Raw genomic sequence first — 25,425 nt, 5'->3', positions numbered from 1 at the left:
CAACAACTCCGGTGCAAACTCCTCCATGTCTTCTACCACGCCAGGCGACAATTCTTTCGCACAAAGAACACAGAAGAAATAGCTCAGCTCCGCCAGTACTAGCCATTCATCCTCAGGAATAAAGCCACGTAACATCACCGGCATTACCCGCTCTAGCCATATGTGCCAATCATGACTCTTGAGACCAAAGATTTTTAATTTTTCAAGACTCGCTCCCCTCTTTAGATTTGCTGCATACCCATCGGGGAACATCAAGTGCATTTTGACCCACAAGATAATTTCCCTCATAGCTGGCCTTCGAAGATTGAACCAGGCCTTTGGCTTCGACCACTTCTGCTTTCCTTTGCCTTCTCGCATGTTTTGTAACGGTCTATGACATAGTGTCTCTTGATCGACTCTAGCCTTAATATTATCCTTTGTCTTCCGATCTATGTCGAACAATGTACCAAAAATAGCCTCTCTGATATTCTTTTCAGTGTGCATCATGTCGATATTGTGTGGAAGAAAGAGGTCTTTGAAGTAAGGCAGATCCCAGAAGCATGGCTTGTGAGTCCAGGCTTGTTTTGAATTATACCCCTTGAAATACCCTGGATGCTCTGGATCAGGCTCGAGGGCGTTTAACTGATCCAGGATCTGTTGGCATGTGAACGCAGGTGGTGCCAAGTTTTTGACAACTTTACCTTTCGTAAAGTTCTTCTTGTCTTTTCTGAACTGATGGTTAGGATCCAGGAACTATCTATGCAAGTCAAAGCAAGAATACTTCCGACCCTCCTGCAACCAATGAAACTGAAGAGCTGCCTTGCATTGGGGGCACGGGAACCTTCCATGCACACACCATCCAGAGAATAGCGCATACGCTGGCAAGTCATGCATAGAGTACATGTACCACACATGCATTTTGAATTTTTCTTTTCTAGCGGCATCGTATGTCTTGACCCCATTATCCCAAGCTTCTTCCAATTCATCCTTAAGTGGTTGCAGGTACATATTCATATTCTTCCCCGGATAATTGGGCCCTGGAATTATCAACGTCAGAAATATGTTCTTTCTTTGCATAATCTGCCTCGGGGGGAGATTGAGTGGAATGACAAATACAGGCCAACAACTGTATTGGGTTGCCGTCATGCCGAAGAGATTAAAACCATCCGTGGCGGCGCAGACTCGAGGATTCCTTGGATCTACCGCTTTATCCTGATGCAATCCATCGAAATGTTTCCACGCTTCCCCATCCGATGTGTGTACCATCATCTTATTCCCATCCGCATCTAGTTCGGTTCTTTTGCCCAATTTGTGCCATGTCATCTGTCTGGCTGTCTCTTCGGCCATGAAAAGACGTTGAAGTCTTGGTACGATTGGCATATACCGAAGAACACTAACTGCGATTTTGGTCTGCCTCTTCTCACCCATACCGTTGTCTACTACAAGATACCTGCAAGACTCGCCATTGGGACAATAGTCCAAGTGTGCATACTCCTTCCTAAATAAGACACATCCTTTCTCACATGCATCTATCTTCTCATAGGGCATCTTAAGTACACGAAGTATTTTGTCCGACTGGTACAGGTTTGCAGGCATGACATGGCCTTTGGGTAGGAAACGTCCAAATAGTGTCATCATCGCGTCGTAGCATTCTCTTCCCAAGTTGAACTAAGCCTTCAGAGCCATGACTTGTGCAATTGCATCCAGCTGACAGAGCTCAGTGTGCTCATGGAGAGGACGTTTTGAAGACTCCAATATTTCATAAAAGGCCTTTGCAGATTCCTCCATCTCATCTTCCGAATCCCGAGCATCATCAAAGTCTTGCACCATGTCTTCGATCCCGGTACCATGCTCGTCCGTGCGAAGACGGACCACCTGAGCTCTTGTGCATTGTATAGACTCACCATGAAATGTTCACATCGTATAATTAGGCTTAAAACCCCTCCTCTGCAGGTGTTTAATCATTACAGCCTCTGTCGTCTTTTTATAGTTGTTGCATCCAGGACAGGGGCAATAGTTTCTTTCCTCGCCATTTGTGAATGCGGCTTTCACAAATTCCTTTGTTTTTACAAACCATTCTTTCGTCATATCTTTCTGACTAGGGTGACCGGTATACATCCACGCACGATCACTCATCTTGCGTAGCTACTAAAGATAGAAGAAATATATTTATATATAATTTAGCATTTATATTCATCGGTTAATCAGGTTCGCCGTTTTTATTACGTCCAGGCAACCTACACGCTAATAGGTAAATATAGGTCCTAATCCCACCCGAGTATGTGTAGATTGGGTTCGTTTTCCCATGCTCTGCTCCGGATCCAACGCAAAATTTCGGCAGCACCTCCCCGTTGTTCTCCTGATACACGTCTCCGCAATAAACAGAGAGGATGTGCATCCGGAGAACAATGGGGGAGGCACTGAGGAAATTCCGCATCGGATCCAGAGCACAGCATACGGGAAAACGAACCCAATCTACACATACTCGGGCTGTCCATGGATAATGTTGGACAATTCGAAAGGATGGCGGTTATAAATATGCAAAGGCATGCATATTTATAGATGTCGCCCTTTCGAACGGGAGACGCATACTGGTCACGCATACTCATGATTGAAGAAATCTATATATATAGATAGCAAGTTTCATCGGCACGAAGACCGGGACAGAGCAAATTAAGGGGGTAGGAGGAGAAGTCATTTGTGCTCACCAACAAACGTAGGCGCGGAGCTCGTCCAACGCACGTGGTGGTCGTCGAACAACTGCACATTGAAATTCACCCGATCAACACAAATATGATGTTTTTATAAGATAATCAAAAAATACGTGACCTAACTCTTATTTTCTTTTTTTCTTTTTTCCTCTTATTCTTCTTCTTATTCTTATTTTCTTTTTTCTTTTTTCCTCTCATTCTTCTTCTCCTTCTTCTTCTTTTCTTCTCTTCTTCTTATTATTATTATTCTTATTTTCTTTTTTTATTTTTTCCTCTTATTCTTCTTCTCCTTCTTCTTCTTTTCTTCTTGTCTTCTTCTTCTTCTTCTTCTTCTTCTTCTTCTTCTTATTCTTCTTCTTCTTCTTATTCTTATTTTCTTTTTTTCTTTTTTCCTCTTATTCTTCTTCTCCTTCTTCTTGTTTCCTTCTTCTCTTCTTCTTCTTCTTATTATTATTATTATTATTATTATTTTCATTATTTTGTTTTTCCCTCTTATTCTTCTCTTCCTCTCCTATTTTTCTTCTTCTTCTTCTTTCTTCTCCTTCCCTTCCTTTTCCTTCTTCTTCTTTTCCTACTTCTTCTTATTTTTTTCTTCTCCTTTCTCCTTCTTCTTCTTCTTTCTCCATCTTCTTCTTCTCCTTCTTCTTTCTTCTCCTTCCCTTCCTTTTCCTTCTTCTTATTCTTCTTCTTCTTCTTCTTCTTCTTCTCCTTCCCTTCCTTTTCCTTCTTCTTCTTCTTCTTCTTTCTTCTCCTTCCCTTCCTTTTCCTTCTTCTTCTTTTCCTTCTTCTTCTTATTTTTTTTCTTCTCCTTTCTCCTTCTTCTTCTTCTCCATTCTCCTTCTTCTTCTTCTCCTTTCTCCTTCTTCTTCTTCTCCTTTCTCCTTCTTCTTCTTCTCCTTTTCTCCTTTACTAAACAGGAAACTAACCTAACTAAGGCCATGTTTGATAGCTTAGTATTTTCTAAGTATTATGAGAATACCACAATTTTTCTAATATTTACAGTTTTGATTACTATGAGTTGTTTGGCTACCCAAAAAAACTGTGGTATTAATACTACAGTATCTCCAAGACCATGGTATTTTCTCAGTATTTAAAAAAGAACCTCTGGCCTCTTGTTTAAAACTGAGCCACTGGAAAAAGTGAATCCACTCCATGCACGGAGCAAGGTGCCAAGGCCGTTGTTCTTTCCTATCTAATTGTGCGTCTGGTTTATTAGTACCTTCTGTTTAGCGATTTTACTTTCCATTAGGATCCTCCAATTATGATTTGACTCAAACAAAACTTCCAAAAGTGAGGCTGGCTCCTAGTCTAGTACATGATTAAAAATTGACATGGCAGGCTGGAGGCAGAGAACTAGCGAAGTCCGTGGTAGCTAGTTGTTAGCTAGCGTAAAAAACGGGTGTGTTTGCAACAATTAATGGCTAGTCAGCAATTTTCACGTCGATGCACAGGGTAGAAACCAAACAGGTCCTCTGTATCATTGATACTCTAAAATACTTTGATATTTAAAAACCATGATATCTTATACCAACGGGTTAAAATACTGTAGTTTACCGTTACACCGATTTTTACAATACTTTGTTGTCAAACGCAGCCTAAACCTAAACTAAACTAATTTAACAACCTAACTAACTAGCCTAACTAACCTAATAAACTAAAAAACTAACCTAACTAATTTAACATAAATAAAAATAAGGAAAAACAAAAAAATGGGGGGACTCACCGGCGGGGGCGGCTGGGGCATCGGGGTTGCGAGGAGGACGAACGCGACGGGGCAGTGGGGCATCGTCGGGGGCAGTGCGGCGGCGGGGGGCAGTGGTGGCGGCGGGGCGGCTGTGGAGGCGACAGGGGAGACAGGGGCGGCGGCGCGACGGTGGTGGCAGGGGCAGCGGGGGCGAGGTGGGGAAAGAGAGAGAGGGGGGCGGCGGGGGGGCAACAGGGGCGGTAGTGTGGGCGGCGGGGGCGACAGGGGCGGGGGCGCGACGGTGGTGGCGGCGGCCGTTACAGAGAGAGGGGCGCGCGGGGTGGGGAGAGAGAGAGGGGCGCGCGGGGTGGGGAGAGAGAGAGAGGGGCGCGCGGGGTGACCGTTACAGAGAGAGAGGGGCGGGGTGGGGGGAAGGAGCCATTAACGGTGTTAGAGCATTGCCGTCTGCCGGCGGACGGCGAAGAGTCTAGACTCTTTGCCGTCTGCCTCCGGACTCTTTGCCGTCCGCTAGCAGACGGCAAAGGTCCGACTCCAGTTTGACCTAGCCACCCCGCGGTCAGGTGGGCCTATGTATATCATTGTCGTGTGCCTCTGGACTCTTTGTCGTCCGCTAGCAGATGGCAAAAAGGTTGTATGCCATTAGCCTGTGCTTTGCCGTATGTTTTGCTGAAGCTCACGGCAAAGACACTCTTTGCCATCAGCTAGCAGACGGCAAAGACTAGGCAGATGGCAAAAAACTGTTTTCCAGTAGTGTCTCCGTCGCACGGAGTAACAAATCTGAGTCTTGATCCATGCCAACCCAACAGACACCTCTGGAGATACCTGTAGAGCACCTTTATAGTCACCCAGTTACGTTGCGACGTTTGATAACCCACAAGGTATTCCTCCGGTGTCTGGGAGTTGCATGATCTCAAGGTCATAGGAACAAGTACATTGACATGGAGAAAACAGTAGCAATAAACTGACACAGTCATATGCTACGTTTATAGTTTGGGTCTTGTCCATCACATCATTCTCCTAATGATGTGATCCCATTATCAAGTGACAACACTTGTCTATGGCTAGGAAACCTTAACCATCTTTGATCAATGAGCTAGTCAACTAGAGGCTTACTAGGGACAGTGTGTTGTCTATGTATCCACACATGTATTTGAGTTTCCAATCAATACAATTCTAGCATGGATAATAAACCATTATTATGAACAAGGAAATGTAATAATAACCAATTTATTATTGCCTCTAGGGAATATTTCAAATATTCTCCCACTTGCACCAGAGTCAATAATCTAGTTCACATCACTATGTAATTGTAATGAATCTAACACCCATACAGTTCTGGGGTTCGATCATGTCTTGCTTGTGAGAGAGATTTTTAGTCAATGCCTCCGAACTCTTTAATCACGTCCATAATCGAGAAAAATTCCTTAGTCCACTAGTTACTAAGGATAACTTTGACCGTTGTTTAGTGAGTCAATCCTAGATCACCTTTTGTACCCCTCAATAGACTCATGACAAGGCACACATCAGGTGCGGTACACAGCATAGCATACTATAGAGCCTAAGGCTAATGCATAGGGGACGACCTTCGTCCTTACTCTTTCTTCTGTCGTGGTTTGGCTTTGAGTCTTACTCAAATTCACACCTTATAACACAGCCAAGAACTCCTTCTTTGCTGATCTATTTTGAACTCCTTCAAAAATCTTGTCAAGGCATGCATTTCATTGAAAGTTCTATTTAGCGTTTTGATCTATATATATAGATCTTGATGCGCAATGTTCAAGTAGCTCTATCCAGGTTTCCCTTTGGAAAACTCCTTTCAATCAACCTTTTATGCTGTCCAGAAATTCTGTATTATTTTCGATCAACAATATGTCAACCACATATACTTATCAGAAATTCTATAGTGCTCCCACTCACTTCTTTGGAAATACAAGTTTCTCATAAACCTTGTATAAACCCAAAAGCTTTGATCATCTCATCAAAGCATATATTCCAACTCTGAGATGCTTGCACCAGTCCATAGAAGGATCGCTGGAGTTTGCATACTTGTTAGCATCCTTAGGATCGACAAAACATTCTGGTTGTAGCACATACAACCTTTCCTCAAGGAAACCGTCGAGGAAACAATGTTTTGACATCCTATGTGCAATATTTCATAAATAATGCAGCAAGTGCTAACATAATTCGAACAGACTTTTAGCATCGCTACGAGTAAGAAAGTCTCATCATAGTCAACTCTTTGAACTTGTCAAAAACATCTTTGCGATAAGTCGAGCTTTTCTTAATGGTGGCTTTCACCATCATCATTTGTCTTCCTTTTAAAGATCCATATGTACTTAATAGTCTTACGACCATCAAGTAGTTCTTCCAAAGTCTATATTTTGTTTTTATACACGGATCCTCTCACGAATTTCATGGCTTCCAGCCATTTGCCGGAATCCGGGCCCACCATCGCTTCTCCATAGCTCGTAGGTTCATTGTTGTTCAACAACATGACCTCCAAGACAGGGTTACCGTACTACTCTGTAGCAGTGTACGACCTTGTCAACCTACGAGGTTTGTAGTAACTTGATCTAAAGCTTAATGATCACTATCATCAGTTTCCACTTCAATTGGCGTAGGCGCCACAGGAACAACTTCATGCGCCCTGCTACACACTAGTTGAAGTGACGGTTCAATAACCTCATCAAGTTCCACCACCCTCCCACTCAATTCTTTCGAGAGAAACCTTTCCTCGAGAAAGGACCCATTTCTAAAAACAATCACTTTGCTTCCGGATCTGAGATAGGAGATGTACCCAACTGTTTTGCATATCCTATGAAGATGCATTTATCCGCTTTGGGTTCGAGCTTATCAGACTGAAACTTTTTCACATAAGCGTCGTAGCCCCAAACTTTCAAGAAACGATAGCTTCGGTTTCTCCAAACCATAGTTCCTACGGTCTCATCTCAACGGAAATACGTGGTGCCCTATTTAAAGTGAATGTGGTTGTCTCTAATGCATAACCCATAAACGATAGTGGTAATTCGATAAGAGACATCATAGTACGCACTATATCAAATAGGGCGCGGCTATGACGTTCGGACACACCATCATACTATTGTGTTCTAGGTGGCATGAATTGCGAAACAATTTCCACATTATCTTAACTGTGTACCAAAACTCGCAACTCAGATATTCATCTCTATGATCTTATCGTAGACAGTTTATCCTCTTGTCACGATGATCTTCACTCTGAAATAGCTTTGAACTTTTCAATATTTCAGACTTGTGATTCATCAAGTAAATACTCCTGTATCTACTCAAATCGTCAGTGAAGTAAGAACATGACGATATCCACTACGTGCCTCAGCACTCATTGGACTGCACACATAAAAAATGTATTACTTCCAACAAGTTACTTTCTTGTTCCATGTGGTATGGTTTGCATGTCTCAAGTGATTCAAAATCAAGTGAGTCCAAACGATCCATCTGCATGGAGTTTCTTCATGCTTTATGCCAATAGGTATGGTTTGCATGCCTCAACCGTTTCAAAAATGAGTGAGTAAAAAGATCCATCAGCATGGAGCTTCTTCATGCATTTTACACCAACATGACTCAAGTGGCAGTGCCACAAGTAAGTGGTACTATCATTACTTCTTTGTATCTTTTGGCATCAATATTATGAACATGTCTAGCACTACGATCGAGATTCAATAAACCATTCAAGGTAATTATTAAAGCAAATAGAATAACGATTATTCTCTTTAAATGAATAATCGTATTGCAATAAACACGATCCAATCGTGTTCATGCTCAACGCAAACACCAAATAACAATTGTTTAGATTTAACACCAATCTCGATGGTAGAGGGAGCATGCGATGTTTGATCACATCAACATTAGAATTACTTCCAACACACATCGTCACCTCACCCTTGACAGTATCCTTTTAATCTGTAGCTATAACTTCGAGTTACTAACACTTAGCAACTAAAGCGGTGTCTAATACCCTGGTGCTACTAGGAATACTAGTAAGGTACACATCAATATCAGGTATATCCAATATACTTCAGTCGACTTTGCCAACCTTCTCATCTACCAAGTATCTAGGGTAGTTCCGCCTCAGTGACCATTCCCCTCATAACAGAAGCACTTAGTCTCGGGTTTGGGTTCAACCTTGGGTTTCTTCATTAGAGCAGCAACTGGTTTGCCGTTTCATGAAGTATCCCTTCTAGACCTTGCCCTTCTTGAAACTTGTGGTTTTACTAACCATCAACAATTGATGCTCCTTCTTGATTTCTACTTTCGCAGTGTCAAACATTGCGAATCGCTCAAGGATCATCATATATATCCTTGATATGTTATAGTTCATCACGAAGCTCTAGTAGCTTGGTGGCAGTGACTTTAGAGAACCATCACTATCTCATCTCAAAGATTAACTCCCACTTGATTCAAGAGACTGTTGTACTCAAACAATCTGAGCACGTGCTCAACAATTGAGCTTTTCTCCTTTACTTTGTAGACAAAGAATCTTGTCGAAGGTCTCATACCTCTCAACAAGGGCACGAGCATGAAATCCCAATTTCATCTCTTAGAACATCTCATATGTTCTGTGAAGTTCATAACGTCTTCGTCGCCTTACTTCTACCGTTAAGTATTACGCACTAAACTATCACATAGTCATCAAAAACGTGTATGACACATGTTCGCAACATCCACAGACGACGCTCGAGGTGCAGCACACCGAGCGGTGCATTAAGGACATAAGCCTTATGCGCAGCAATGAGGACAATCCTCAGTTTACGGACTCAGTCCGCAAAATTGCTACTATCATCTTTCAACTAAATTTTCTCTAGGAACATATAAATACAGTAGAGCTACAACGCAAGCTACAAAATTATTTGAAAAGACCTTTTGATTATGTTCATGATAATTAGTTCAACAAATCATATTACTTAAGAACTCCCACTCAAATAGACATCCCTCTAGTTCTTCGAGTGGTGCATGATCCAAATCTACTAACTCAAGTTTGATCATCACGTGAGTTGAGTATAGTTTCAGTGGTGAACATCTCCATGTTGATCATATCAACTATATGATTCATGCTCGACCTTTCGGTCTCTTGTGTTTCGGGGCCATGTCTGTACATGCTAGGCTCGTCAAGTTTAACCCGATTGTTCCGCGTGTGCAACTGTTTTGCACCCGTTGTATGTGAATGTTGAGTCTATCACATCCGATCATCACGTGGTGTCTCGAAAGGACGAACTGTCGCAACGGTGCACAGTTGGGGAGAACACAATTTTATCTTGAAATTTTAGTGAGGGATCACCTTATAATGCTACCGTAATTCTAAGCAAGATAAGGTGCATAAAAGGATTAACATCACATGCAATTCACAAGTGACATGATATGGCCATGATCTTGTGCTTCTTGATCTCCATCACCAATGCACCGGCATGATCTTCATCGTCACCGGTGACACACCATAATCTCCATCATCATGATCTCCATCATCGTGCCGCCATCGAGGTTGTCATGATATCTATGCTATTACTACTAAACCTACCACCTAGCAATATAGTAAACGCATCAGCAAACACAAACGTTAGTTTAAAGACAACCCTATGGCTCCTGCCGGTTGCCGTAGCTTCGACGTGCAAGTCGATATTTAACTATTGAAACACGATCATCTCATACATCCAATATATCACATCATGTCTTTGGCCATATCACATCACATGCATACCCTGCAAAAACAAGTTAGACATCCTCTAATTTGTTGTTGCATGTTTTACGTGCCTGCTATGGGTATCTAGTACGATCGCATCTTACTTACGCAAAACCACAACGGTGATGTGAAAATTGCTATTTAACCTCACTCCAAGGACCGCCTCGGTCAAATCCAATTCAACTAAAGTTGAAGAAATAGATACCCGCCAGTCATCTTTATGCAACAAGTTGCATGTTAGTCGATCAAACCGGTCTCTCATAAGCGTACGAGTAAGGTTGGTCCGGACCGCTTCAATACAACAATACCGACGAATCGAGAAAAGACTAAGGAGGGCAGAAAATTGAACATCAACGCCAACAAAAACTTTTGTGTTCTACTCGAGATTACATCTACGCATGAACCTAGCTCTAATACCACTGTTGGGGAACGTTGCATGGGAAACAAAAAATTTCCTACGCACATGAAGACCTATCATGGTGATGTTCATCTACGAGAGGGAGATCGGATCCAAATACCCTTGTAGATCGCTAAGCAGAAGCGTTAATAAACGCGGGTTGTGTAGTGGTGCGTCTTCACGATCTGTTCCACAAACCATCCCACAATCCGTCCCGCAAACTGTCTCACGATCTGTCCCACGGTCCGTCTCGATCAAGTGCCAAACGGACGGCACCTCCGCGTTCCGCACACGTACAGCTCGATGACGATCTCTGCCTTGTTGATCCAGCAAGAGCAACGGGGATGTAGATGAGTTCCCCGGCAGCGTGACGTCGCACCGGTGATGGTGATGATCTACTCCTGCAGGGCTCCGCCCGAGCTCCGCAGAAAACCGATCTAAAGGAAGAACTACGATCTAGAGGTTTAGGGTTGCACGTGGCAAAAGTTGTGTCTCAAAACCCCTAAACATCTAGTATATATAGGAGGAGGGAGGGGCAGGCCTTGCGCCACAAGGGAGGAGCCCTTCGGTTGGCTGAAGTGGTGGAGGGAGGAGTCCTCCTCCAATCCCACTTCGATTAGGACTCCTTCCTTAATTTCCCACTTCTTTTGGATTTTCCACTTTTTCCTCATGGACTTTCCTTGGATGACTTTGTCAGCCCATTATGCCTTATTGCGCATCCAATAAACTCACGTGGACCCCTTGGGGCGTGGTGGGCCCATCTAGTGGGCCCCCGGAACCCATTCGTCACTCCCGGTACACTGTCGGCAATGCCCGAAAACCTTCCGGAATCCAAATACCAACTTCCTATATATCAACCTTCGTTTCCGGACCATTCCGGAACTCCTAGTGACATCCGGGATCTCATCTAGGACTCCGAACAAAACTTCGGTCACCAACACATATAACTCAACTATACCAAAACGTCACCGAACCTTAAGTGTGCAAACCTTGCGGGTTCGAGAACTATGCAGACCTGACCTGAGACACTCTTTGGTCAACAACCAATAGCGGGATCTGGATGTCCATATTGGCTCCCACATATTCTACGAATATCTCTATCGGTTGAACCTCTATGTCAAGGATTCATATAATCCCGTATACTATTCCCTTTATCCTTCGGTATGTTACTTGCCCGAGATTCGATCGTCGGTATCTCCTTACCTAATTCAATCTCGTTACCGGCAAGTCTCTTTACTCGTTCCGTAATACAAGATCCCATGACTAACTCCTTAGTCACATTGCTTGCAAGGCTTGTTGTGATGTTGTATTACCGAGTGGGCCCGAGATACCTCTCCGTCGCACGAAGTGACGAATCCCAGTCTTGATCCATGCCAATCCAACAGACACCTTTGGAGATACCTGTAGAGCACCTTTATAGTCACCCAGTTACGTTGCGACATTTGATAACCCACAAGGTATTCCTCTAGTGTCCGGGAGTTGCCTGATCTCATGGTCATAGTAACGGATACATTGACATGCAGAAAACAGTAACAATAAACTGACACGATCTTATGCTACGTTTATAGTTCGGGTCTTGTCCATCAAATCATTCTCCCAATGATGTGATCCCGTTATCAAGTGACAACACCTTCCTATGACCTGGAAATCTTGACCATCTTTGATCAACAAGCTAGTCAACTAGAGGCTCACTAGGGACAGTGTGTTGTCTATGTATCCACACATGTATTTGAGTTTCCAATCAATACAATTCTAGCATGGATAATAAACGATTATTATGAACAAGGAAATATAATAATAACCAATTTATTATTGCCTCTAGGGCATATTTCCAACACCCGAAACTTTCCCTGTGACCAAAACAGGACTTTCTATATATCAATCTTTACCTCCCGAGCATTCCGGAGCACCTCGTGACGTCCGAAACCTCATCCGGGACTCCGAACAACTTTCTGTTACCAACACCTTAACTCAACTATACTGAAACGTCACCGAACCTTAAGTGTGCAGAACCTACGGGTTCGAGAACAATGCAGACATGACCGAGGCACCTCTACGGTCAATAACCAATAGCGGGACCAGGATGCCCATATTGTCTCATACATATTCTACGAAGATCTTTATCAGTTGAACCTCTATGTCAAGGGTTCAGTTAATACCGTATGTTGTTCCCTTTGTCCTTCGGTATGTTACTTGCCCGAGATTTGATCGTCGGTATCCCTATACCTAGTTCAATATCGTTATCGGCAAGTCTCTTTACTCATTCCGTAATACAAGATCTCATGGCTAACTCCTTTGTCACATTGCTTCAAGGCTTATTGTGATGTTGTATTACCGAGTGGGCCCCGAGATACCTCTCCGTCATACGGAGTGACAAATCCCAGTCTCGATTCACGCCAACCCAACAGACACCTTCGGAGATACCTGTAGAGCACCTTTATAGTCACCCCGTTACGTTGTGATGTTTGATACACACAAGGTATTCCTTCGGTGTCTGGGAGTTGCATGATCTCATGGTCATAGGAACAAATACATTGGCATGTAGTAAACAGTAGCAATAAACTAACACGATCATATGCTACGTTTATAGTTTGGGTCTTGTCCATCACATCATTCTCCTAATGATGTGATCCCGTTATCAAGTGACAACACTTGTATATGGCTAGGAAACCTTAACCATCTTTGATCAACGAGCTAGTCAACTAGAGGCTTACTAGGGACAATGTGTTGTCTATGTATCCACACATGTATTTGAGTTTCCAATCAATACAGTTCTAGCATGGATAATAAACGATTATCATGAATAAGGAAATATAATAATAATCAGGTTATTATTGCCTCTAGGGCATATTTCCAACAGTCTCCCACTTGCACTAGAGTCAATAATCTAGTTCACATCACTATGTGATTGCAATGAACCTAACACCCATGGGGTTTGATCATATCTTGCTTGTGAGAGAGGTTTTAGTCAACAGGTTTGAACCATTTTAGATTCGTGTGTGCTTTACCAATCTCTATGTCATGCTATAGATGCTGCTACCAGGCACCATTTGGAACTATTCCAAATGACTGCTCCACTATACGAATCCGGTTTACTACTCATAGTTATTCGGATTAGTGTCAAAGCTTGCATCGACGTAACTCTTTACAACGAACTCTTTAATCACCTCCATAATCGAGAAAAAATTCCTTAGTACACTAGTTACTAGGGATAACTTTTGACCGTTGTCCAGTAATCCATTCCTGGATCACTTCTGTACCACTTGACAGATTCATGGCAAGGCACACATCAGGTGCGGTACACAACATAGCATACTATAGAGCCTACGGCTAATGGATAGGGGACAACCTTCGTCCTGTCTCTTTCTTCTGCCGTGGTGGAGCTTTGAATCTTACTCAAATTCACACCTTACAACACAGCCAAGAACTCCTTCTTTGCCGATGTATTTTGAACTTCTTCAAAACTTGTCAGGGCATGAATTTCGTTGAAAGTTCTTATTAAGCTTCTTGATCTATCTCCATAGATCTTGATGCTCAATGTTCAACTAGCTCAATCCAGGTTTTTCTCTGAAAACAGCTTTTCAAACTACCATATATGCTTTCGAGAAATTCTACATCATTTCCGATCAACAATATGTCAACCACTTATACTCATCAGAAATTCTATACTGCTCCCACTCACTTCCTTGGAAATACAAGTTTCTCACAAACTTCGTATAAACCCAAAAGGTTTGATCATCACATCAAAGTGCATATCCAACTCCGAGATGCTTACTCCAGTCCTCAGAAGGATCGCTAGAGCTTGCATACTTGTTAGCATCCTTAGGATCGACAAAACCTTCTATTTGTATCACATACAACCTTTCCTCAAGGAAACCGTCGAGGAAACAATGTTTTGACATCCATCTGCAAGATGCAGCAACTGCTAACGTAATTCCAACACACTTTTAGCATCGCTACGAGTGAGAAAGTCTCATCGCAATCAACTCCTTGAACTTGTTGGAAACCTCTTTGCAACAACTCGAGCTTTCTTAAATGGTGACTTTCACCATCATTGTCTGTCTTCTTTTAAAGATCCATCTGTACTTAATAGTCTTACGACCATCAAGTAGTTATTCCAAAGTCCACACTTTGTTTTCATACATGGATCCTCTCTCGGATTTCATGGCCTCCAGCCATTTGTCGGAATTCGGGCCCACCATCGCTTCTCCATAGCTCGTAGGTTCATTGTTGTCCAGCAACATGACCTCCAAGACAAGATTACTGCACCATTTTGTAGTAGCGTGTATCCTTGTCAACCTACGAGTTTTGGTAGCAACTTGATCCGAAGCTTCATGATCACCACCATTGGCTTCCACTTCAACTGGTGTAGGTGCCACAGGAACAACTTCCTGCGCCCTTCTACTCTCTGGTTGAAGTGTTGGTTCAATAACCTCATCAAGTTCCTCCTCCCACTCAATTCTTTAGAGAGAAACTCTTTCTTGAGAAAGGACCCGTTTTCTAAAACAAACACTTTGCTTCTGGATCTGAGATAGGAGGTATACCCAACTATTTTGGGTATCTTATTAAGATGGATTTATCCGCTTTGGGTTCGATCTTATCAGGTCGAAGCCTTTGGACATAAGCATCGTAGCCCCAAACTTTTAAGAAATGACAGCTTAGGTTTGTCCAAACCATACTTCATACGGTGTCATCTCAACGAAACTATGCGGTGCCCTATTAAAGTGAATGATGTTGTCTCCAATGCATAACCCAAAACAATAGTGGTAATTCGATAAGAGACATCATAATATGCACCATATCTAATAGGGTGCGTCTACGACGTTCGGACACACCATCACACTATGGTGTTCCAGGTGGCATTAGGTGTGAAACAATTTTCACATTGTCTTAAATGTATACCAAACTCGCAACTCAGATATTTACATCCACGAACACATCATAGACATATTATCCTCTTGTCACGATGGAAAACGAGGCCTTCAGTCATCTTGCCCATGTGGCATGATTTGCATGTCTCAAGTGATTCAAAATCAAGTGAGTCCAAACGATCCATCTGCATGGAGTTTCTTCATGAGTTTACACCAATGGGGATGTTTTGTATGTCTCAAACGATTCAAAAATGAGTGAGTCCAAAGATCCATCTGCATGGAGCTTCTTCATGTGTTTTACACCAATATGACTCAAGTGTCAGTGCCACAAGTAAGTGGTACTATCGTTACTACTTTGCATCTTTTGGCATCAATATTATGAACATGTGTATCACTACGATCGAGATTCAGTGAACCATTCATATTAGTGCATGATCATTGAAGGTATTATTCATGCAAACAGAATAACTTTTATTCTCTAACATAAATGAATAATCGTATTGCAATAAACACAATCCAATCATGTTCATGCTCAACGCAAACACCAAATAACATTTATTTAGGTTCAACACTAATCCCAATGGTAGAGGGAGCGTGCGATGTTGATCACATCAACCATGGAAACACTTCCAACACATCGTCACCTCGCCTTTAGCTAGTATCTGTTTATTCCGTAGCATTTAATTCGAGTTACTAACACTTAGCAACCTGAACCGGTATCTAATACCCCGGTGCTACTAGGAGTACTAGTAAAGTACACATCAAAATCATGTATATCCAATATACTTTTGTCGAATTTGCAAGCCTTCTCATCTACCAAGTAACTAGGGTAGTTCCGCTTGAGTGACTGTTCCCCTCATAATAGAAGCGCTTAGTCTCGGGTTTGGGTTCAACCTTGGGTTTCTTTACTAGAGTGGCAACTGGTTTGCCATTTCATAAAGCATCCCTTTTAACCCTTACCCTTCACCAAACTAGTGGTTCTACTAACCATCAACACTTGATGCTCCTACTTGATTTCTACCTTCGCGATGTCAAACATCGCAAATAGCTCAAGGATCATCAATTCTATCCCTAGCATGTTATAGTTCATCATGAAGATCTGTAGCTTGGTAGCAGTGACTTTGGAGAACTATGCCAAACATTATCTTATCTGCAAGATCAACTCCCACTCGATTCAAGCGATTGTAGCACCCAGACAATCTGAGCACATGCTCAACGATTGAGCTTTTCTCCCTTACTTTGTCAGAAAAGAATCATGTCGAAGGTATCATACCTCTCAACACGGGCAGGAACCTGAAATCCTAATTTCATCTCTTGGAACATCTCATATGTCCCGTGACGTTCATAATGTCTTCGGCGCCTTACTTCTAAGCCGTTTAAGCATTACACACTAAACTATCATGTAGTCATTGAAAACATGTATGTCAGATGTTCGCAACATCTACAAACGACGCTCTGGGTTTAGCACACTGAGCGGTGCATTAAGGACATAAGCCTTCTGTGCAGCAATGAGGACAATCCTCAGTTTACGGACCCAGTCCGCATAATTGCTACTATCATCTTTCAACTAAATTTTCTCTAGGAACATATAAAAGTTAGTAGAGCAACAGCGCAAGCTACAACATTATTTGCAAAGACCTTTTGACTATGTTCATGATAATTGAGTTTAGCTAATCATATTACTAATAACTCCCACTCAAATAGACATCCCTCTAGTCATTCAAGTGGTGCATGATCCAAATCCACTGACTTAAGTCTAATCATCACATGATCTTAGTATAGTTTCAGTGGTGGACATCTCCATGTTGATCATATCAACTATATGATTCATGCTCGACCTTTCGGTCTCTTGTGTTCCGAGGCCATGTATGTACATGCTAGGCTCGTCAAGTTTAACCCGAGTGTTCTGCGTGTGCAACTGTTTTGCACCTGTTGTATGTGAACGTTGAGTCTATCACACCCGATCATCACGTGGTGTCTCGAAACGATGAACTACCGCAATGGTGCATAGTCGGGGAGAACACAATTTTATCTTGAAATTTAAGTGAGGGACCACCTTATAATGCTACCGTCGTTCTAAGAAAAATAGGGTGCATAGAAGGATTAACATCACATGCAAATCATAAGTGACATGATATGGCCATGATCTTGTGCTTCTTGATCTCCATCACCAAAGCATCGGCATGATATTCGTTGTCACCGGGGCCACACCATGATCTACATCATTGTGCCGCCATCGAGGTTGTCGTGTTATCTATGCTATTACTACTAAAGCTACCACCTAGCAATATAGTAAACACATCTGCAAGCACAAACGTTAGTTTAAAGACAACCCTATGGCTCCGGGCAGTTGTCGTAGCATTGACGTGCAAGTCGATATTTAACTATTACAACATGATCATCTCATACATCCAATATATCACATCATGTCTTAGGCCATATCACATCACATGCATACCCTGCAAAAACAAGTTTGACGTCCTCTAATTTGTTGTTGCTTGTTTTATGTGGCTTCTATGGGTATCTAGTATGATCGCATCTTACTTACGCAAAGCCACAACGATTATATGCAAATTGCTATTTAACCTTCTCCAAGGACTGCCTCGGTCAAATCCGATTCAACTAAAGTTGAAGAAACTGACACCCGCCAGTCATCTTTATGCAACAAGTTGCATGTCAGTCGATGAAACCGGTCTCTCATAAGCGTACGAGTAAGGTTGGTGCGGGCCGCTTCAATCCAATAATACCGTTGAATCGAGAAAAGACTAAGGGGGGCAGCAAATTGAACATCAATGCTCACAAACTCTTTTGTTTTCTACTCGAGATATCATTTACGCATGAACCTAGCTCATGATGCCACTATTGGTGAACGTCGCATGGGAAAAAATATCCTACGCACACGCAATACCTATCCATGGTGATGATCATCTACAAGAGGGGAGAGTGAATCTACATACCCTTGTAGATCGCTAAGTAGAAGCGTATATAACATCGTAGATGTAGTGGAACATCTTCGCAATCCAAATCGCAGCCCGTCCCACGATCTCATCACGATCCATCCCGCGATCCCATCACGATCCATCTCGATCTAGTGCCGAACGGACGACACCTCCGCATTCAGCACACGTACAACTCGATGACGATCTCCGCCTTCTTGATCCAGCAAGAGGGGAGGAGAGGTAGATGAGTTCTCCAGCACGACGGCATGGTGGTGGTGGTGGTGAAGCTATTCCAGTAGGGCTTCACCTAAGCACCGCTGAAACTAGACTAGAGGAGAAACATATCTAGAGAGAGGGCAGCATGTGGCTGTTTTTCTATGTCTCGAAAACCCTCAATACCTCTATTATATATAGGAGGTAGGGAGGGGAGGAGGAAGCCTCAAACCCTCAAGGTCTGGCCGAAATTGGAGGTGGAGGAGTCCTACTCCAATCCTACTAGGAGTAGGATTCCTCCTTTCCAGTTGGAAACCTTTCCAACTTTTCCACCTTTGGGTTTTTTGCCTCTCAAACCTGATGGCCTTAGTGGGAGCTTATGTCAGCCCACTAGGGGCTGGTTCGTATCCTCCCACAACCCATAAGGCCCCTCGGGGCGTGAGACCCCTCCCAATGGTCCCCGATACTGTAACACCCCAAAAATCGGGTTATCGATTTTTGTGTTGTTATTCCTTCCTAGATTTTCTCTCCCGGATCTTTTCCTCTGGAATTTGGCAAATGACCAGGTGAACCCAGTCTATCCTCAACCTTTCCGTACTTTTCCCATGTCCTTGTGCCAGTTTGTAAACCCCGAACCCCTTTTGAAACCCTAGCTCCGAAATATTGGAACTGGGAATCCTGTCTTTGTGTTTTCAAAGGAGCCATCATTTCCCTTTCTCTGTTGATCCTCCAAGTCTTCCCAGAGATCATCATCCCCTCATAGACCCCAGATGTGCAAAAATATTGCCAGGTCATATGGAATATTTCCCCTTTGGAATTAATTCTTGCATCTGCTTGTCTGAGGAATTAAATCCAAGAAAATAGCTATCCATCTTCAATGCTCATGAATCTTATAGAGGTATTCTTTGTGATCTTATTGAGCTCCCATAAAATATTGGCTATCATAGAATAAAGGAAAATTGCATTTTCCTATTTTATGCCAATATAGCATTTTGGGGCCTTTCCAAAGGAACTACCATTTTGGTAGCTATTAAAAATCCCAAATAATTTTTGGTGCTTCTCATATCCATATAATCATCATTTCCATCAAAAGATCAAGTTCCCCAGTTCAAAATTTGAGCACAATATCCCTTTGCAAATTCTGTCCAGATATTATGTTTTTAAAGGAAGTGCTTGATTCCTTGTTCCCCTTGAGTTGAGATTTTGCAGAGTGGTTCATTATGTTAAATCATCCTCGTCCACCAAAATTTAACCCATTTCATCATTCCATTCTTCCCGAGAAAATTATTTAAGATCATGTCCAGAATGAGGCATTGTGAAGGAAGTACCATTTATATTTGTGCACATGGTATGAATCTTTGCCAGTGTCTTCATATGCCTAAATCATGAGTCTCCTCCAAATTACAGCCATTTTCATTTAGCCATTTGACCCCAGCATCATCTTCTTCATTTCTGGTCAGTATGCCAAGTTCCAAAGGAAGTGCCCCATAGGCTTATTGGATTGAGTTGTGTTTTGGCCAGTATAGTGACCTTAGTGAGTGGTCACCCTCAGCCTAATATCATGCCAAGAGGTGCAGTGTGGCGGTGACAGCACAGCACAAACACCTTGTTGTTGGAGCCTATTTGACCTTGGTGTGGTCACCTCATTGCTCCCAAGTGGTGTGTGTTGTGTCATTTCACCTCAGTATAGTATGTAGATAAGCTTAGACAAGGTTTGATAGCTTGGAGGGCAAGGCAAGGTCGTGGAACCACGGTGACCACGTGTAGAGCAGGCCAAAACAGAGCTAGAGCTTTGTGCGTTTGAGTTGATGTAAGCTTGATCACAGTGGATTACATCTTGTCTTGAGGTGTCAGCAAGATCCCCACTGCCCTTCCGTGCACTCTAGAGCTCTCTCCCCCTCGATTCCTTGCCAAGGAAGCCGCTGCCATGGTCCCGAAGCTTCGGCCGCCATTGTAGAGCTTCGGCCACCTCCGTGAATCTTCCTCCTGAGTTTATTTAAGCGTGCCCCGAGACCCTCCTGTCGAGCAGCAAGTCCCAGCAGTCCCAGCCCACCTCCTAATTGAGCTCCAGGACCTCCCTGCCCCTCCAATGGTCGAGATCTCCCATCGGGTCCCCATGGCGAAGTCAGCCCCAGGGTCCTCCCCCTCTCTTCCACCCTCGGGCAGAGCCCCTCCTAGCAGTGGCGAAGCCACCTCCGTCCTCCTTTTCTCCAGGGAAGCCACGAGGCACCGGCGCCACGGGCGCCCGTCGGCCACCGCGCCTCCTCCCGCCGCGGCGGTGCTGTGGGCCTCCCCAGGTGGTTCCAAGGCCACCCTCGGGCGCGGCAGGTGGTGACCGACCCCCTCAACCCGCCGGCCGGCGCTCACGCGGCTGCCAGTCGCCGGCGCTCCCGCGACCGATCTCCTCTGCTCCAGCGGCGAGAGGAAGAAGAAGGCATCGGGAAGAGAGGAGAGGAGAGGGGAGGAGAGGAGAGAGAGAGAGAAAGAAGGGTGGGCCCCAGGTGAGAGAGAGTGGAAGAGATCAACCCCCGGGCCCGCGCGCGTAAGTGGAGACGTAAAGGGGCGGAATACGCTTTCGGTTTACCGAAAGCTTATTTCCCCGAAAGGCGCTTTCTCTTTCTGCCCAGCCGGCCGACCGCTTAGGTTGTGAACGTTCACTCGCTAGGGACTGAAATGAACAGATTCTGTTTGTTTCACCGCTTAACGGATGAACGTCCGTAACTTTGCGATGGTAACTCCGATTGAGGTAAAACCAGCACCCACGTCTTCGTCACGTCGAGCCCGTTTCGATAGTGTTATTTTCATAGCATGTTTGCTTAGTAGAAATGACCATTTTGCCCTTGCCTTTATTTGAGCCTTCCGAGAGGGAAACCCTCTCCGGCAAAGCTTACCAGTGTGTTATTGTGCTTCTTCCCGGAGTATTCGTCGACCCCCAGGCAAGCCAACCTCTTACCATGAGCTCCGGACTTGCGTGATGATGTTGCTTGCACTTTGAGTGTTTATCTGTATCACGTGTTAGCCTGCATTTGCATATAACTGTGATGATATTAATAATAGTTCCTAGTGCTACTTTTCATCCGACATACGCCCTCAGATGTTGCTCTTGCATATTTAATAATGCTTATACCGAGTACATAGTGAGGTGATGTGTGTGACGCTGACGAACCCTTGCTCGCATTTCCTTTAGTAATGGCACCATGCCTGAGTCTGTGTTGTTTTCGGCCGTCCGGGGTGGATGCCAATTTTATATTTATTTTGTCAGCAGCTGTCCCGTGTTCTATGCTGCTTTTTGGCCGTTGCAGGCAACTGTTGTATTTCTTTTCGTGGCGGTGACCCTATGCTCTGATTTGTGCTTCCGCCGTCTTAGGGAACTGCTACTTTCTTCTTATCAACACTGTCTCATTCTCTGAGCTGCTTTCCAGCCGTCTTGAGTCGGAGTTGAGTTATTCCGGTGACGCCCCAGATCTGTGTTGTAAAGACTGTTCTGGTGGCTACCGATTTATTTGCTGATTTTATGCGAGGGTTCCGAAGGACCCACCTACGGTTATAATCGGTAAAGTAATAGTTTGATATTTATATTATACTGTTGAGATTACTGTCTATGATTACTTTGTGTTTTATCCGACAATCTACGAGTGTAGTTTCACAGTAGTGGCTTAATCCTATTAATTATCGTATTGTGGTGACATCGGAATGTCAGCTATGATAGACATATTATACGGAGATATGATACCTAGTTGGTTGATCAGAGTCACCTGTCCGGGTCCATCCACACAACCACCTCTTGCTGATATGGGACGGCCTTGACTTGAGATGATCGCGTGCTCTTTCATCGATACCTCCAAAGAGGGAGGGTTATGCACGCGCGCTGGCCCTGATCATGTAGGCGGTGATAACCCTGTGAGCCAGTTGAGTTATTTTGTGCGCACGTCCCCGGTTGGGACAGTTTTGTTTGGCCACGACGGTGGCAGGTGTCATGAGGGCACAGGTGTCATGAGGACACAGGGCCACCTAGGGCAGGACTCCGGAAGGGAGTGGTTGACGGTGGTACGATGAAAGTGTCACGGGTCAGGCAAGTCTCGTTGGAGTAATGCTGGTCCACCCGAATGGGATCACGAGGTCAGTGCTCCGGAGTGTGGGTAAAGTGTGCAACCTCTGTAGAGTGTCAAACCTATTCGAATAGCCGAGTCCACGGTAATGGATAGCCCGATCAGACCTCGGGAGATGGTCAACCATATTGAGGTTAATAATGATGGAAGAACTCATCTCGTGTGAACATCAGAGGATGTTGATAACATGTTGTGTTAGCCAAGAGAAGGCTATATGATGAATGTTCAGATGACCGTGTGATGTGATCCAATCAGGTTGGGTTACGAGTATGTCGAGGGTTGTGGTACAACCCAGAAGAGAGTAAGTTGATATTAGGTGTCAATAAGTTAGTTAAGCACTTGTTGTGATCTTTGCCATGCTAGTAAGGTAGATTACAGGTTTAGCCCATGTTATGCTATGCTTGATTTATATCTTTCCTGTTAATGCCATGCCATGCTTAGAATAGCTATGATATAACTATTATGCTTGCTTTGTTATCTTCTTGTTTGGATGTTATGTATTTGGTTGTCTTACGAGTACATTTAAAGTACTCACGTGGCCTTGCACGTGGCCAGTTGCAGGAGAAGACTCGTCGTGCTAGATCGTAACCATGCCAGTCCTGCGAGTTATGGAGCCCAGCCAGGGACGTCGATGCCGCTGTATCAAGACCTCTGCTGCCATTTAGCTAGTCTTGGAGTCATGTAATATTGTTGTAAGCAACAGTATTGTAACACTCCATCGTATTAATAAAGCCGTATTTGACTGGAATTTCTATATCATGCTCTTGACGTGCGTCTGGTCCTATCCTAGGGACGGACGTGTGTCGGCCCTCTATCGGGGTGCCACAAGAGTTGGTATCAGAGCTAGGATGGCTATAGGTTACCCTAGCACCCAGACCGCCTTAGAATTGACTAGTAGTGAGCCCGATAGATTTAACCCATCTCTCGCATCCGACATGGCCACCATTGACCAATAGATGGCGCGGTCGGAATGGATGTATCCCTACCCAGTTGTCCTCCCACCCAGCCACTCTAGATTGGACCATGACCCTACCCAGTTGTCGGTCGTGCCAGTGTATCTTCTACCCGGCAAGAAAAGGATCTACACCATCTTGGTGTGATCCAGTCCGACTGCCTATTTAAGCCCTTCCCACTTTTGAGTTGTAGCTCTCCCCACCCACTAAGCCAGAGCCTTGCAAGAGAACCCGGACCAGTATCCCCAAACCAGCAGTCATGGCGAGTTCCTCCAAGACACCCACTTTCCATAGCCGAACCGTAGCCAAAGGATATGTTGGATTCCCGCCCATCCTTTCTAGTATGTTCTCCCGAGCCTTTGGCCTTAGTAAGCCCCGAGTGTATTTGGTGTCCAGTCGGAACCTGTCCCCCATCTTTGCCGGTTCTATGCAAAGGTGCATATCAACCCAGGGCCAGCGGCGGATGGGAAACCCACGAGTATTCATGGACATCCCATGCCCACTCTTGAGTTGGCTGTCCAAATAGCCGCTGCGGAAGCTATCACCCGTCTTCGGCTTCAGTTTCTGCAAGTGGCGGAGATGCAGGAACTTCGCTATTGTCCCCCTCCATCGGACACACGCTGCAATTCCTCCGGCATAGTCAAAGATGCAGACCCAGCAATAGCTTGGCTGATCGAGTTTGCTGCTGCCCAGGGATTATTGCTCTTCGGCTTTCTCAAAGAGCTCAAGGTCGTGGATCAGGACGCCACGCGGGTTGCTGCGGAAGCATACCGTGCGGCCCGTCAAGTGGAGCCCCAGTCGACCCAGTCCCTATTGCCAAGCTCAGTGCCACCTTCACTGCTGGTACTGCCCCCGCAACCCGTGGACCCATATCAGCCCGGAGACATCCACCGAAACTCCATTCTGGGAGCGATCAGGAGACTTCGTCGTCGGGATGTGTTCCGTCAAGCCCCCTTTGCAGCTCCAGCAATTGAGTCCCAGCCCATAGAAGTGCCCGAAAACCAAGATAAGAGTTGGCTCAGCCTTCGTCCCCCAGGAGAGCCCCAGCAAGGGTAAGCCCATGTGTGGCTTCGACAGTGAGCGAGGCCAGGAGATGCCGCGCGTAGGTGTGCTGCGAAGACTGTTTCTTCGCCCGCACATAGAGTTAGGACGCTATTCTTTGGAGTGCGTTGTTGATAGCCGCCCAGTAGGGTCGTGTGTTGTTATACTGCTTGCACCTGTGTGCTATTGTAATGATATGTATGTATGTTTTCTCTGTGTGCTTGGAATCATTTGTCACCCTGCTAAGCAGAAATGTTTAACACAGCTGACATTGGACTGCTTAACAAGATTTTGATCGGTAGAGCACTTACACCTAATAAACTTGGACTCGCTCAGAGTCCCTAATAAAATGTGAGCCGGTGTAGGTGCATGTATGCCAGGAGTACATACACCCACTAGCATTAAAACACCATAGTGTAATCGGCCTGTTATGATTCCTTCTTTGCGTGCATTTTGCCATCATGTGCATTCTGCATCTGTCACACCCTATTTTTCACCATCAATGTTTTAAGTTGCAAAAATCAGAGCTTGTTAAAACTTTTTCTAATGATGTTGTGAATGCTATGAGTGCCTTGTATGAATGTATGCTTGTTTTCTTGTTGATCCAAAACCCATGATAAATTTAATTTTAAATGAATTTCCAAAACTCTTTTTCTTTGACACCAAATCACCTCTACCTTGCTTGGGTTACACTACTAGCTCATGATGCCTAGTAGCACTCCCAACTAAAGTTGGTGACCTGAACTATAATAGTATTATTATTTACCAAAAACATTAGTTAATGATTTAAAACATTA

Source organism: Hordeum vulgare, chromosome 4H (genome assembly GCF_904849725.1).
Source record: "Hordeum vulgare subsp. vulgare chromosome 4H, MorexV3_pseudomolecules_assembly, whole genome shotgun sequence".
Lineage (NCBI taxonomy): Eukaryota > Viridiplantae > Streptophyta > Magnoliopsida > Poales > Poaceae > Hordeum > Hordeum vulgare.
Note: the sequence above shows the minus strand (reverse complement) of the source record.